We start from the raw sequence: 15,093 nt of genomic DNA, 5'->3' as shown, positions 1-15,093 counted from the left end.
TTGATAAACTTGTTCCTCATGAAATGAGGGAAAGAGCTTTGATACATTTCATAAAATTTAACTGATAACATTTTATGCTCCAATTACATGAATTTCCCCAGCATGTTTACCCAGAAACAGTGGAGAAACCAAATTTTTAAAATGCAGTACACGATTTTATTGTTCACTGAAAACCCCTATTCCCTTGTCTGGCATACTGAAGTACTATGGAAAATAAATGGGGAAGCAGAACAAACAGAAAACAAAAATATTATATATTAGGTAGTGATTCTACAGATATGCTGTAAAGCTTTGGCTACCACCCAAATTACGCTACTTGCCTATTCTCTATGGAATCAAATATGTATATATTGTATCACCCACAGACCCCCAGGAAAATCCCAGGAGTTTCTCAAGCAGACATAGTGTTAGTTAGAAATGTCCTTGAAAGTTGTACAAATTGTTTTTTTCCTTTGGGCAATAATGAAAATATACAAGGCTAGATTAAGTCAGCTATGGAACCACAGACCATCGGCTCTGGGCTGGCAAGGGCCTCTGGAGTCAAGATCCATGGTATCCAAGGTTCTATTATCAGAACAAGCTCGTGTCTGCCATTGGAACTAGGGAACAGTAGGGAATATTGACAGGACAAGGAGCCAGGAATACTGCAACACATCTTATTCTAGGTTCTACCCTTAGCTCACAGCTTCTTTCACTTTCAGATATTAGCTACAAGCTCAGCCATTTGATGGTGTACACATTCCTCCTCTGTGTGAGCAGATAGACCATCCTCCCTTTTTGTGTCTAGGCCAGTGGAGCTTCTCACATCTATTGACCAGTCATGCCAGGAATGGAGGACCTGACTAGGGGAATAGTTGGCATCCTCTCCACACTTCATTATCTGTTTTTGGAGGCAGTGGTCTGAGGGAGGAAGAGTGCTTCAGGGAGCAGCCCAAGCAACCTAAATGTGACTGACTTGGATGTGTCTATCATAACATGGGCAGGGACTGTGTCATCTTTTGTTTTCACTCTTTACCCATGGGGAGCCTTAACCATCCACCTAGCCACATGACACAGATTCTTACGACCAGTCCAGAGCTGCTAAAACAGTGAGGAAGTAACAGGGGAAGAGAAGGAGGAGGAAAGGTTCTCAAGTCTCAAATTAAGGGTGGCGTGGGGAGGGTGAGAGAGGAAAGGATGGGGAAGGACCTACAGGGCTAGGGATGAGTGCAGTGGATAAGGAAGGGAACTTTCCACTCTGATAAGTGGGACAAATGAGGAATAAGATGTATTCAGAGGGCATTAGTGGGGGGGAGGGGGCAGAGGAAAAAATAGAAGAACCTGAAAACTGAGTGAAGTAGGACTTGGTGAAATTGCAGGCCAATAAGTCCCAAAGACAACTACAGTTAAGAGAAGAAGGGTACCTGTTTGGGAAAGGATGAAGCTTCCATGGCTTCTGGTTGTTTAGCTGAACCACTAACACTTTTGAGGTCTCAAGAAATTAAATATTCATCTTGAACTCATATAGAGTTCCTCAGTGTGTGTTTCTTACACACACACAAGCAACTCCCAGATGCTCAACTACTTCCCAGAAAAAATATTTTAGCATTGACAACAATACCATAATTTGCTCTTTAAAACCTTCCCAGGTGATTTAACACCTGGCTTGCCCACCTCAGCTGAAAGAGAAAAATTTCAGTTATGTGACTGATAATTTTGCTGCCACAAATACAGAAAAGACATTTTAATAACATTGATCACTGTGAATTGCTTCACAGCATTATTCAAAAAGGTTTTTAGTTTAATTGCTAATCTGCATTAATATAAAAATTGTTTAAAAACCTCCTCCCCAAATCCTCTCATAGTATATGTGCCCACAGAAACAGCATTTATATAAATGTTTTTTTTTTCCTTTTTCCAACAGGATAAATCTGAAAAGAACTCTTTCAGGGTCACAGATTCAATTTAGATGTAATAATCCCCAAGTTCTTGGTATGGTGCCTATGGTTACTGAACGCATTATGTTGCAGATATAGTTACATGAAATTTAAAATAAAAGTGTAAAGCATAAAATTGTTGTGTAAAACAGTGGTTTGCTAACCATTAATTAGCACAGATAAAATTAGAATGTGATAACACTTGTCAGAATCAGATATTGTTGCCAACTCTGGCAATTTTTTCACAAGCGTTGTGATAACTGCTATTTTATCTTAAATCCTTAGTTTCCTAAGGTGAGTAATTATGTGAGACCTACTTTTTTTTTTTTTTTAAATGAAAGTTTCTAACCCTCCATGGTTGTGGAGAAAAGCTTGAAAAACATGAACTAAGCTGTGATGCTGGTAAACCAAGTGCCGGCTCTGGTCAAGGCCATCGGTGTTAGCTAAGAACTGACAAACTCATAGCTGAAAACCAGTAAAAGAACTGTATGTTTTAGTTTTGTTCAAAATTGGTATTAGTCTTAAAAGAATGTATTTCGTGTTTAGACTCTCTGAAATGCTTATAAGTTGCTGCATGCATTAATCTTACTTATAATATGTCTGTATTTCATGATATAAGGAAATATGTAAACTTTGCTTTAGAACTTCGAAAATGTTTGTTCCAGGCAAATGTTTGAACCCAGGCACAGATATCATCTCCCCTCTTTCCCCCCACCCATTCAGGAGGCCTATCACCATTAAATAGGCCATTAAGGAACATGACAATACAAAGGATTCATGACTGGCCCTATCACACTTTGGAAATGCTCCATGCAGCGGAGCTCATTTCATGGGCTGGAAGGATAAACGTAAAAGATAAAACAGGGTCACAAGACATTTTTTCATCTCTTTGCTGTTTGAACTTTCACAGGGCCAGAGACACTAAACTCAGGCAGAGATCCCCAAGAGTTACCCCCTGGGTCTGCCCTGAAAGGCATCTTGAATTGACAGATTATCACATTTCTGTCTTCTTTAGGAACCAAAGATGGTAACTCATTTGTGCATATATGCTTGCTTGCTTTAACCTGAAAACCCCCCCTTCTTATTCCAAGTTAATAATCAACCTTTAGTTAGTTTATTACAGGATTGGCAACAAGCACTGTCTTTACTGTGAGATCTGAGATACAAATTGACCTGAGATATGTGACTGGCCCCTTGGGATTGGAAGTAACCTGAATATTTTGTGATCTTTGGGATAAGTGACCATTTATCACCAAATCCAGCTTGCCTGGATGGCAAGATAGACTGGACATCCTAAGGGGACTGTCTGTGGTAAGACTGTGAGAGTGATCCAGAAGTTCACATTTGTTACTGGGTTGGTAAAATATAATTATAGAACATATTACCAGTTTTGGGTGCCTGCTCTATTTTTGACTGTCTGCCGTGAGGTAGCCACTCCAGACAGCAGCTGTAGACATCAGAACAAAAATAAAAAGACATCCCCAAGATATTTAAAACAATCTCATGATTTTTTACGTCAAAGAACACAACACACCTGTAATGCAGACCAGAGAGAGACTCGGGGCTCTGTATGGAACAGAGCTCAAACTACAATGTCTCAAACACGGTGTAACATGGTTCATTAACTTGATTAAATAGCCTAATAAGTGATCCATGTGGTTTAATTTTTTTCTGCTCCTTTTGGTACATAATGTTCAAGGCCTAACATAGGTAAAATAAGATGCAGTTTGTCGTCTTACTCTACAGACCAAGACTTTTGGAGTCATCAGTTTGATTTTTGCATCACAAATTTATTTTGTAATGACTGAGATACTCCTACACTTCAAAATAGCCATTTAAATATGGCGGGATCTCTAAACAATTAATCCTGGTGTATATACTATTGGACCTAAATTCACTGGTACTAAATATTGTAGTAACTGGAATGCTGGAGAGACAACCCCAAAGGGAGACCCAAATTGTTCTGTGGGTTCCTATACTGATAATGTGGGGTTCCAAGCTGATCATCTGTGAATATCCTCTCTTCTTTTCCTCACCCTGGTGGCTCAATGGCTGTTAGTGTTTGCCTGTTCCTCTGCTGGCACTGAGTCCTTTGATCCATGTAAAACCTCAGCAGTTCCATCAAAATCACAAGCAGTTTGGGAGTCATTTGCAACAGAGAGACAATAAGCATCCGTATCCATAGTTAGCAAGCTAGATACTATAGATGGGCTGTCCTCCAGTTGCTGTTCATCAGTATTAACAGGCATGATTTTATTCTGAGTTTTAGGATTATGGAACTTAATCCGCGAAAAGAAAAGGACAACTTGTGAAGGTGCCACAAGTACTCCTTTTCTTTTTGTGGATACAGACCAACACGGACGCTGCTCTGGAACTTAATCTGTATGTCGTCATCTGATTTTAGCAACACAAGGTTGTTGAGCTTCTGTTGGTAAGAGAGACAAGCTTCTGAGCTTACACAGAGCTATTCTTCAGGCCTGGGAAATGTACTCAGAGTGTTGCAGCTAAATACAAGGTGGAACAAATTGTTTAGCATAAGTAGTAAACACATATTTCACTCTGAGTAAGTTTCCCAGGCCTGAAGAAGAGCTCTGTGTAAGCTCGGAAGCTTGTCTGTCTCACCAACAGAAGTTGGTCCAATAAAAGATATTACCTCACCCACCTTGTCCCTCTCATATCCGGGGACTGACATGGCACAACAACGCTATATATATCATCTGACCTTTCAGAGGAGTCCTGTTCCTGGAAAACTGGAGAATGTCACTATTCATACATGTCTTGGGTTTGTTCTTTTGGATTATCAATAGGCAATTAAATAGAGGGCAGTAAGACACTGTGATGTAATACCCTTGGTCTTCCCCAGTGATCCTCTGGGACCACTTTGTATACTGGATGATTCCCCATCTTTTTGTAACAATGTGAATCTGATTTTCCCAGTAGGCTTTTAATTTTGCAGGTCCCCTGTGCTCTGACAAATTCCAGACAAGTACCTGATCTCCTGGGGAGCAAGTAGTGTTGTGAGCTGTGCAATCATCATAACTCTTGTTTCTGACAGCTGACTTTCTAGAGTTTTTGCTAATGAAGTCCAAAGCTTCTGTCATCTGTGCTTTCCACTTTTGCACATAATCACCATAGTTCTCCACTGATTCCTGATTCCCCATCAAATAAAGTATAAGGCTGATTGGCAAATGAGGAGCTACCCTATGCAAAAAGTAAAATGGTGAAAATTCTGTTGTTCAATACACATACAGTTATAAGCATACATGAACTTTTAAAAGACTCTTTCTATTGGATTTCTGATCTCCAGGGAGGTTCTCAGCATTCCCAGTAGTGTTCTATTAAATCATTCAACTTGCCAGTTGCCTTGGGGATTAGAGAGGAGTGTACTTGACCCTGCAGTCTGACAGTACTGCTGCATCTTATAGAAGAGCTAGTTTTCAAATTTGCCATCTTGTTCATGATGACTTTGTTTAGGGAATCCAAATTCAAAACAAAATTAAAAATTTTGTCAGCTCTGGTTTTCCTGGATTTGTTCCTTGTGTGATAAGGATGTGCAAACTTTGTAGAGTGATCCCCTTTCTAACCGTGACCCCGTATTTCCCGACTTTTACCATGCCAAGGTCCCCAAACTTTTTGGCCTTTAGAAAATGTGTCTGTCAAGTACATCTGTACAAGATTTTAAGATACCTAGTTCTACTAATCCCATGTGTTTCTCAATTTCTGATTTATTTTTGGTGACTCTCTCTCTTTGGGGCATGTTGGTCACTCAAGGTCCCTTGGGAATGATCGGATGTAGTTTCCTTGTAGTTCATTCCTTTGGGGCCTCCTGATGAGACAACATCCAGACTGCTAGTACTCTTCACTTGTACACTGAAAATAGTGGTTGCAGGTATTGCCTTTGTCCGCCTTCTGGCAGTTGGGACAGCCTCACCACTGAGGACCTCTCTGTGGGGTGGATTTCAGTGGTCTCCTTCCATCATAATGGGGTGCCCTCAGAACCTCTTTGATAGTAGCAATCTCCACTTTCAGCTCTTTTACTTTTTCTAGACTTGTCCTCAGTTCTCCAATCTCATCCAGCGGGTTGTTTCCATGTCAAGCGTTTTTTTCTTATTGGTGCTGGTAACTTGCCAGTGTCTAACTCATAGAATCGTAGGACTAGACGGGACCTCAAGAGGTCTTCTAGTCCAGTCCCCTGCACTCATTGCAGGACTAAGAGTTATCTAGAACCTCCCTGACAGGTGTTTGTCTAACCTGCTCTTAAAAATCTCCAATGACAGAGATCCTACAGCCTCCCTAGGCAATTTATTCCAGTGCTTAACCACCCTGACAGTTAGGAAGTTTTTCCAAATTTTCCACATAAACCACCATTGCTGTAATTTAAGCCCATTGCTTCTTGTCCTATCCTCAGAGGTTAAAGAGAACAAATTTTCTCCCTCCTCCTTATAACAACTTGTATGTATTTGAAAATTGTTATATCATTGCTTTGCATTGAGCAAACTGAATCCACATTTTCACTGGTACCGGTAACAATCTGCCCAGCTGTGGGCTATTAAAGATCCATTTCAACAGTCCCCTTCAGATTTCTCTTCTCCACACTAAACAAACCTGATTTTTTCACTCTTCTCTCATAGATCATGTTTTCTAGACCTTTAATAATTTTTGTTGTTGTTATCTGGACTTTCTCCTATTTGTTCACATCTTTTCTCAAATGTGGTCCCCAGAACTGGACACAATATTCCAGTTGAGGCCTAATTAGCATGGAGTAGAGTGGAAGAATTACTTCTCATGTCTTGCTTACAACACTCCTGCTAAAGTATTCCAGCATGATATTTACTTTTTTTTTTTTTTTTGCAACAGCGTTACACTGTTGACTCATATTTTAACTTGTGATCCGCCATGACCCCCAAATCCCTTTCTGCACTACTCCTTCCTAGGCAGTCATTTCCTATTTTGTATATGTGCAACTGATTGTTCCTTCTTAAGTGGAGTACATTGCATTTGTCCTTATTGAATTTCACTCACCAACAACAGAGGCCTGTTGCATTAAGTTCTGCAGCTTTTCATTGTGCTCTTCTTGCTACTTTGTGCTGTTTTTTCTCTTTCCCAGCCAGTAACAATATCCAGTCTCTCCAAGAAAGCTTCATCTGTGACTGAGCTATCTTGGATATCAGAGTGTGGTGTTGCCCTAAAGTTATCACTCGGGCCCAGTGGAGACTGAATAGAGTAAGATTTTTGAACCAAGAATGGATCATACTGCAGAGTGGAATCAGGTTCCTGTGTTGCGAACAGTACTTTGCCATGAATTCAAGGCACACACCAGGAAATCCTGAGATGTTTCATTAGGTCCCTGGACTGCACTGGCAATATGGTGCAGTTCAGATGCATCCATTTCTCAATAGTAGGATCTCAAAACTCTCCTCAGCTTTGGTAATGGCATGGTATGTTTCCTTCCAAATAGCTCTGAAGACTTGTTCCAGGACAAATTGTTTTAACCACTGCCTCCATTACATGAGATTATGAATAGCCAGTCCTATACTTATCTGATGGACCAGACTAGAAAACTCATCCATCCCTCCAGCTCAAACCTCCATCTGCACTGTCACTTTGAAATCCTTCGTTAGCAAGGGTTCACACTGCTGAGCTTGTACTACTGTTGTTTCTCTCATTGGAATCACATTCTGTCCTGTTTTCTTCCTTACTGGTGGTTTGCTCATCTGTCCCATTCTGTCCTTTACATACAGGAACATACAGGAGCAGAGATATGCCTTGATATTCTGAACTAGCAACATTCTCACTAAGGCTCTTGTCCTCTGGTGGCCACCTCCTCCCATAACTCAGCCCTCCAGCAGGTCACAATTTAAGTCCACCCCTTTTGGGGTAACAGAAAGTCCAATAAACAAGTGTCCAAGACCTTGTATCAGGTCTTCAGCCCTGAGGCTGGGCTCTGTGATCCTCTCTGCTTTTCCTCCGGGCTGTCCATCATCCTTGTCCCTTTTCAGGGACTTCACATCACCTTCTCCAGTGGCTGGTAGGGGAACCCGGGTCCTTCCACTACACTGGGTTCCAGCCTAGAGACCCTAAAAACAGCAGCCAAGGACTGCTCTGCATGACTCCTTGCAGGTTTCTTCCCTGGACTTCTTCCTACCTTCTACCCCTACATCCTCTCCAGGCTCACCATTCTCTCAGGACCAGGACTCTCAGGATTTCCCCCCCTGGAATCCACCAACAAAATTCCAAGCTAAAAGTATAAACGCCAGGTAATTTCTGGCCTTCTCAGGCTTGACCTCTTGTTCCTCCCTGCTGCTTTTTTCCTTCAACTGAGCACCTCCCAGTGCTCTCTCACTGGTAGTCCAAATCCTGCCCTGTTATCAGGGTTTCAGTGGCTTCTTTCTGTCACTTGACCTCTTGCCAGACTTTCTTACTCAGGCAAAGAGGCCAGGGCCAGGGCAGGCAGGCTCTCTCTCGCTCGTCTCAGAGAGAGATTACATACCACTACTTCCTTTCCTAGAATTCAGAACGATAACAAATAAAACCCCAAATCAGAGAAAGACAAAACAGGCTGCTCCCTAAAACAGAGAGGCATAACTCACCCCCACCTTAATCAAGACTATCTGACTGCAAATTGACTGCTGCTAAACCCAGCTATCATTCTTCCCCACACAGCCTGCAGGCAAGACCAAGAAAAAAACCTGGAAATTTAAAGAAAGAGCTTACAATTTTTACACAGCTCTCAATATCACATTTGTATGTATATGTGTATAAATAATATATATAAAAAATCTTATTTATCACATTTCTTTTTAAAATTGATGGTGGGGTCTGAACTATTTCCTCACACTGAAGGGGGTCTGTAACAGAATGCTTTATACAGCTTTAATTTTCTAATGGCCTAAGTCTTGAAGCCTTTAGATTTTTTTTTTTTGCCTAGTAATTACATCATACAGTATGATCCTGTATCATAGTATAGTCTGATCTACTGTATCTTAACTTCAGGGACCAGCAGCTTATAACCTTTCTGGGCTGGCTTGCCAAAAAGTAACACACTTGAAAATCCGTTTTTGTTCTTTGAAGGCACAGGATTCTTTACTTCAGATAGCACAAATACCTGTAAAGCAGAGCAGAGGAAGACTCAGGAGTTCATATAGAACAGGGCTCAAGCTAAAAATGGCACAGTTTAACATGGTTGAACAACTTGACTCATTAGCCTAATAACAGTGAGCCACATAGTTTGAACTTTTCTGTTCCTTTACAGTACATAGTATTCAAGGCCTGGCCTATCATAAAATAAAACAAACTGCAACTTATTTTCTGTAACATGTATTCCTAGTACTTTGAACCATTTTATTTTTAAGCAATAAATGTTTTAGAACTCTGGTAAAACATAAATTTGCAGCACACACCTGTATGGAGAGCAGAGAGAGCCTCAGGGGTCTGATTGGAACAGAGCTCAAACTAAAAGATCTGTCTGCCACAACAATCTCAGCCAGAAAAGGTAGTTTGTGCCTGGAAATTACAGTGTCTGGGGAACACAGTGGTGGCGGTGATGGGGTGGAGGGTGTTCAACCACTGTGAAAACTTCTGTAATCAATGTAAGATCTTAGCACACACTTTTTATATGCTTTACATGTATCTTTAGGCACCCACTTTGAAAATTTTATCCTCAGTGTTTCCAGAAACTAAGAGAGGCAGTTACAAAATGTATACATTGATCAGGACTGAGTCAGAGATCTTGGTGAATCTGTGATATATCTGTGAGTTTGAGAGTAGAACTGCTTAGAAGTTTTCCAAATGCCAGTTCAGTAGAGCAAAATGTTTTGTGAAACCTTACAGATTTGACTACACTTTCATCAAAATGCAGGTATGTCTCCCTGTCTCTGCACAGCTCTGAAAAACAGAGAGGCAGAACTCTGAAGCTCTCTGCCTCTCCGCTTCCCACTACCTCTGGGAGACAGAGAAGCAGAGCACTGGGGGCACCACTTCAGGACTAATTTTTTTTCCAAATATGTTTGTGGGAAGGGATTTACTTTTTTTGGCCAGCTCTGCTTGTGACTACATAATCCTGAAGTGTACTATCTTTGTCTATTTAATTTCCATGTCTTTTCAAAATGATATTCTGCATGGGTATATGAGAAGAAAGAGGGGCTTGTGTTTAAGGCTGGGAGATCTGGCTTCTGTTTCTGCCTCAAGCTTCCAGAATGACTTTGACCATGTTCTTTGATCTCTCTGTGCTTCAGTTACCCCATCACCTTTAGTAGATGTAATATGGAAAACTAAAACTTTTATAATTGGAAAATGGAATATGGAAAACTGGAACAAAAAGGCAGCCCACAGTGAACGGATGTGTGCAACCACCTCTGTCCTCACCAAAGACAAAGTAGCCTCCAATAAATATGCTGTGCTTTTTTCTACTTAATCCATTCAAGAAATCCACAGTACAAATTAGAGTGGAAAATTCTGCCCATTGAAGGTTATAAAGAGAGAAAGGCAAATGGGTTCAGTAAAACAGGAGACTGATAGTCTAAATGAGACATGAAATATAGATCAAAATACCTCTCCACATAAAGTTTAAATATTGATTTCAACATCTCTTGGATGAAAGAAACAATATTTTGTGTTCTGGCATTTTCCAATTATAAAATAATCAGGTGGCTCCAGCAGTTTCTTAAGAAACAAAAAACACCTTTTGTAAACGCTGATATAATTTCGGACTCAACTCAGTTTGGAATGTTTTAGTCCATTTGTATGTCTAAATGCTTTAAAAAAGAAAGTAAACTTGTTTTGGACAGCTACAAAATATATATAATTAACCTAATGTAGAAAACCCAGTCTCCTTTACTGTTATTTAGTAGAGGTGATGGACTTGTCTAGCATGCATTGTCTACAACATCTTAAAATGTGTAACTAAAACTTTTGCAGGAGCAAAATATTCCCAGAGTCAGAAATTATAAATTACCTCTTTGTCCCAAATATCAAATCCACTATGGGGGCCATTGTCATGCAAGTGTGCAGGGCCATTAATTGCCTCTTGCTATGCAGGACTGTGACTCTGGGCAATGTGTAGGACATAATGGATGATTTTCAGCAATAGGGTTCCTGAACTACAGTGGAGCAATCGATGTTGCATATTGTTGCATATTGTTATTTTGGTACCAGACCACCTTGCCACAGAGTACATAACAGAAAGGGTTACTTTTCTATGGTTAAGCAAGTATGGGTGGATCACCAGGGATGCTTCACTGACATCAGTGTAGGCTCGTCAGGAAAGCTGCCTGATGCACGCATCTTTAAGAAAAGAAGACTGTTCAGAAAGCTACAAGCAGAGACTTTGTGGGGATGTGGGGACCTGCATGAAAGACCCCCTAAGCTTTTTCTTACCAGCTTAGGTTAAAAACTTCCCCAAGGTACAAACTTTGCCTTGTCCTTGAACAGTATGCTGCCACCACCACGCGTTTTAAACAAAGAACAGGGAAAGAGACCACTTGGAGACGTCTTCCCCCAAAATATCCCCCCCCCCAAGCTCTACACCCCCTTTCCTGGAGAAGTCTTGATAATAATCCTCACCAATTGGTACAGGTGAACACAGACCCAAACCCTTGGATCTTAAGAACAATAGAAAATCAATAAGGTTCTTAAAAAAAAGAATTTTATTTAAAGAAAAGTTGAAAGAATCACCTCTGTAAAATCAGGATGGTAAATACTTTACAGGGTAATCAGATTAAAAATGTAGAGAATCCCTCTAGGAAAAACCTTAAGTTACGAAAAGACACAAAAACAGGAATATACATTCCCTCCAGCACAGCTTATTTTACAAGCTATTAAACAAAAGAAAATCTAACGCATTTTCTAGCTAGATTACTTACTGACTTTACAGGAGTTGTAAGGCTGCATTCCTGGTCTGTTCCTGGGAAAAGCATCACGCAGACAGACAGAACCCTTTGTTCCCCCCAACCTCCAGATTTGAAAGTATCTTGTCCTCTCATTGGTCATTTTGGGTCAGGTGCCAGCAAGGTTACCTTAGCTTCTTAACCCTTTACAGGTGAAAGGATTTTGCCTCTGGCCAGGAGGGATTTTATAGCACTGTATACAGAAAGGTGGTAACCCTTTCCTTTATATTTATGACATCCTTAATGTCCCCCAGGGCAGAATGGTAGGGCTACTGCAGAGACTGTGATGTCATGTGGAATGCAGGGCAGGGCATAGGGAGGTCCCAATATTGAGTTCTCAGTGGGCTGCAGAGGGAGGTGAGCCCAGGACTGTAGAACCTGCAGGTCCACAAGAGTCTGCAGAATCTGTGTTTTCTGCCTGAGAAGCCCCATTATGTCCTGGTGCTTCTCCCTCTCTTTTTCCTGCTGGACTCCTGGGCCTCTCTCCTCTCCATGTTTTCCTTCTCCAGGCTGTTCACAGTATTCATCCTCCAGGCCCTGTGCTTGTGGTCCAAAGCAGGACTGACTTGCAGGATCTCCTGGAACATATCCTGAGTCGTCTTCTTTCTCCTCCTTATGTCTCTCAGGTGTTCTGAGGGGGTGAAGCATGTAAACCATAAATGAACACTCTCCCCACAGTATGTTGGGCAGTGTCCTTTGCCTTGGTTTCCCACCTTTCAGTGTGAAAGCACTATGGATGAATGTCCCTTTAACATACCACTCCCCTTTCCCTCCTTTGCAGTTGGTTGTCCAAAGTCAATGATGCCCCAGAAGTGAGGGATACATTCCACAGGGGTTCATCTCCCACCCCTAAAGGAATGGAGGAGGTGGAGCAGGGCCTGTGCTACTGCTGCTACCTTTGCCACTGCACACTGCTGCTTGCTGCTGCTGTTATCTCTGCTGCTGCCTGCCATCTTTGTCGCTGCTCACCACTGCCACGATTATTTCTGCCACGCCTTGCTACTGCCTCTGCAATGCTGGGTTCTGCGATTCCATCATTTGCCCAGCTCTCCATGATGTCACTGGGTAGCAGGGAACCATACTGCTACGGCAGTCCTTGTCTTTCACTGCACCCCTGTCCCCACACCAAGTCTAAGGCTCAGGCCCTAGACCTACTCAGCTGTGTTAATCCCTGAGCAGAAGAAAGGACTCTAAATTGAGTCTGATCAGCTTTGCCTTTAAACATTAGAGGGGAAGGTCAAATGGCAACTAGAACTCTTTAAACAGTCTACACCACCAGGAAGCAACATCTGTCCCCACTACCTCTTTTACTTGGATTTGGCATCAGTAGAATCATAGAATATCTGGGTTGGAAGGGACCTCAGGAGATCATCTAGTCCAACCCCCTGCTCAAAGCAGGACCAATCCCCAATTTTTGCCCCAGATCCCTCAATGGCCCCCTCAAGGACTGAACTCACAACCCTGGGTTTAGCAGGCCAATGCTCAAGCCACTGAGCTATCCCTCCCCCCAAGTACCCCCTGCTTAGTGAATGAAGTTAAAATTAGGGTGAGCCCCTCAATTAGGTGATGCCAAGTACAGTTCAGCTGCCCTTTAATCATGCAGGAAGGATGACAATATTTCATTACCATAGTAGGTGTGTCTGTAAATATGGTGTGCTCTTGAGGTCTTCCCCCTCCCCACTCCAGTTCATTACTAGATGTAAAGGGAAAGCTCATTCAGCCCCTGCTTACATGTTGAGCATGAAAGAAGGTAGCCTGCATCTCATGGAACCATTCTAGTGAATACAGCTCGGGCTGGGGAGGTTCAGGCCTAAAAGATTTTAGCTCATTCTCCATGGTAACAATTAGCATTTCATCCTATAATTTCAAAGCCCTCTTAAAGCCCTGATGAAAGTCTCTGGGAATGCCTTTAAAACTCTGTATAAACAACAGAGGGGCAAATTCATCCCTGCTTTAATTTCAGTAAAATCAGTGGACTTACAAAGAATGAAGGCCATACTTCATTGTCGGACTCTATCCTGGGAAGCAGTAACTATGAAAAAGAGTTGGGAGTCATGGTGAATAATCAGCTGAATGTGAGCTCCCAGTACAATGCTGTGGCCAAAAAGCATAATGCAATTCTTGGGTGCATAAACAGGGGAATCTTGAGTAGGATTAAAAACGTTATTTTAGTTCTGTATTTGGCATTGGTGCAACTGCTGATGGAATATGGTGTCCAGGTCTGACATCCACAAAGCAAGAAGGAAGTTGATCTGGAGAGCCATGTGAATAACTAAAGGATTAGAAAACATAGTCATCTCAAGGAGCTCCGTTTATTTTAACAAAGAAAAGACTAAGGAGTGACTTGATCACAGTCTATAAGTACCTACCCAGGGAACAAATATTTGATAATGGACTTTTCAATCTAGCAGACAAAGGTATAAAAAGATCCAATAGCTGGAATTTGAAGCAAGACAAATTCAGACAGGGAAATAAGGCATACATTTTTAACAGTGAGAGTAATTAACCACTGGAACAAACTGCCAATGGTCATGGCGGATTCTCCATCACTGTCAATTGAAAAAATCAAGACTGGATTTTTTAAATGTGCTGTAGCTCAAAAGGAATTATTTTGTGGAAGTTCTATAGCCTGTTATATAGAAGGTCAGACTAAACTATCACAATGGTCCCTTCTGGCTGTGGAATCCATGAATCTACACCTGTGATGAATTTGGACTATGGTTTATGAAAATGGACTACATCTACTGTAAAGAGACATGAAAAACAATTAGCATACAACTCCTGTACACTTCAGAGTATAAACTGGAAATAACTAGGCCAATGGCAAAAGCCAGATGAAGTCTTGCTGAAGTCTTCCCATTGCTACCTTCTCTATAATCTTGCTTAATGTAGTGTTTGAGTCAGGGTGTAGTTCCTGAGATCTCCATGATGGCTTCCATGCACACTGGATAAAATAATGCTTGTCCTGGGAAAAGGGAAGGGAAGAGGGAAGGGTTGGTAATAAGAAAAAAAGGCATTGGCTATGCTAGTCACTTATTGACCAAAATGGCTCCTTGCTTACTTTTACTAACTAAGAGGGGAATTGTGTGTGCTTTGCAGGGTGAAATTCAGATTTACTCTGGTGCTGGGAGAACTAAGTAATGGGTTTCTTTGCATTGAAATGTACTCACAGTTTCAAGGTGGAAATCAGTCAGAACCATGAATTTTGCTGTGAAATTGTGTTGTGAAACCTTATATTGTCCCAGAATTGCTTGATAGCAGGGCCCATGTTTTAGAATTTGGATTAGATTAAA

The sequence above is a fragment of the Eretmochelys imbricata genome, chromosome 3 (assembly GCF_965152235.1).
Source record: "Eretmochelys imbricata isolate rEreImb1 chromosome 3, rEreImb1.hap1, whole genome shotgun sequence".
NCBI lineage: Eukaryota > Metazoa > Chordata > Testudines > Cheloniidae > Eretmochelys > Eretmochelys imbricata.
This window is presented reverse-complemented; position numbering follows the sequence as displayed.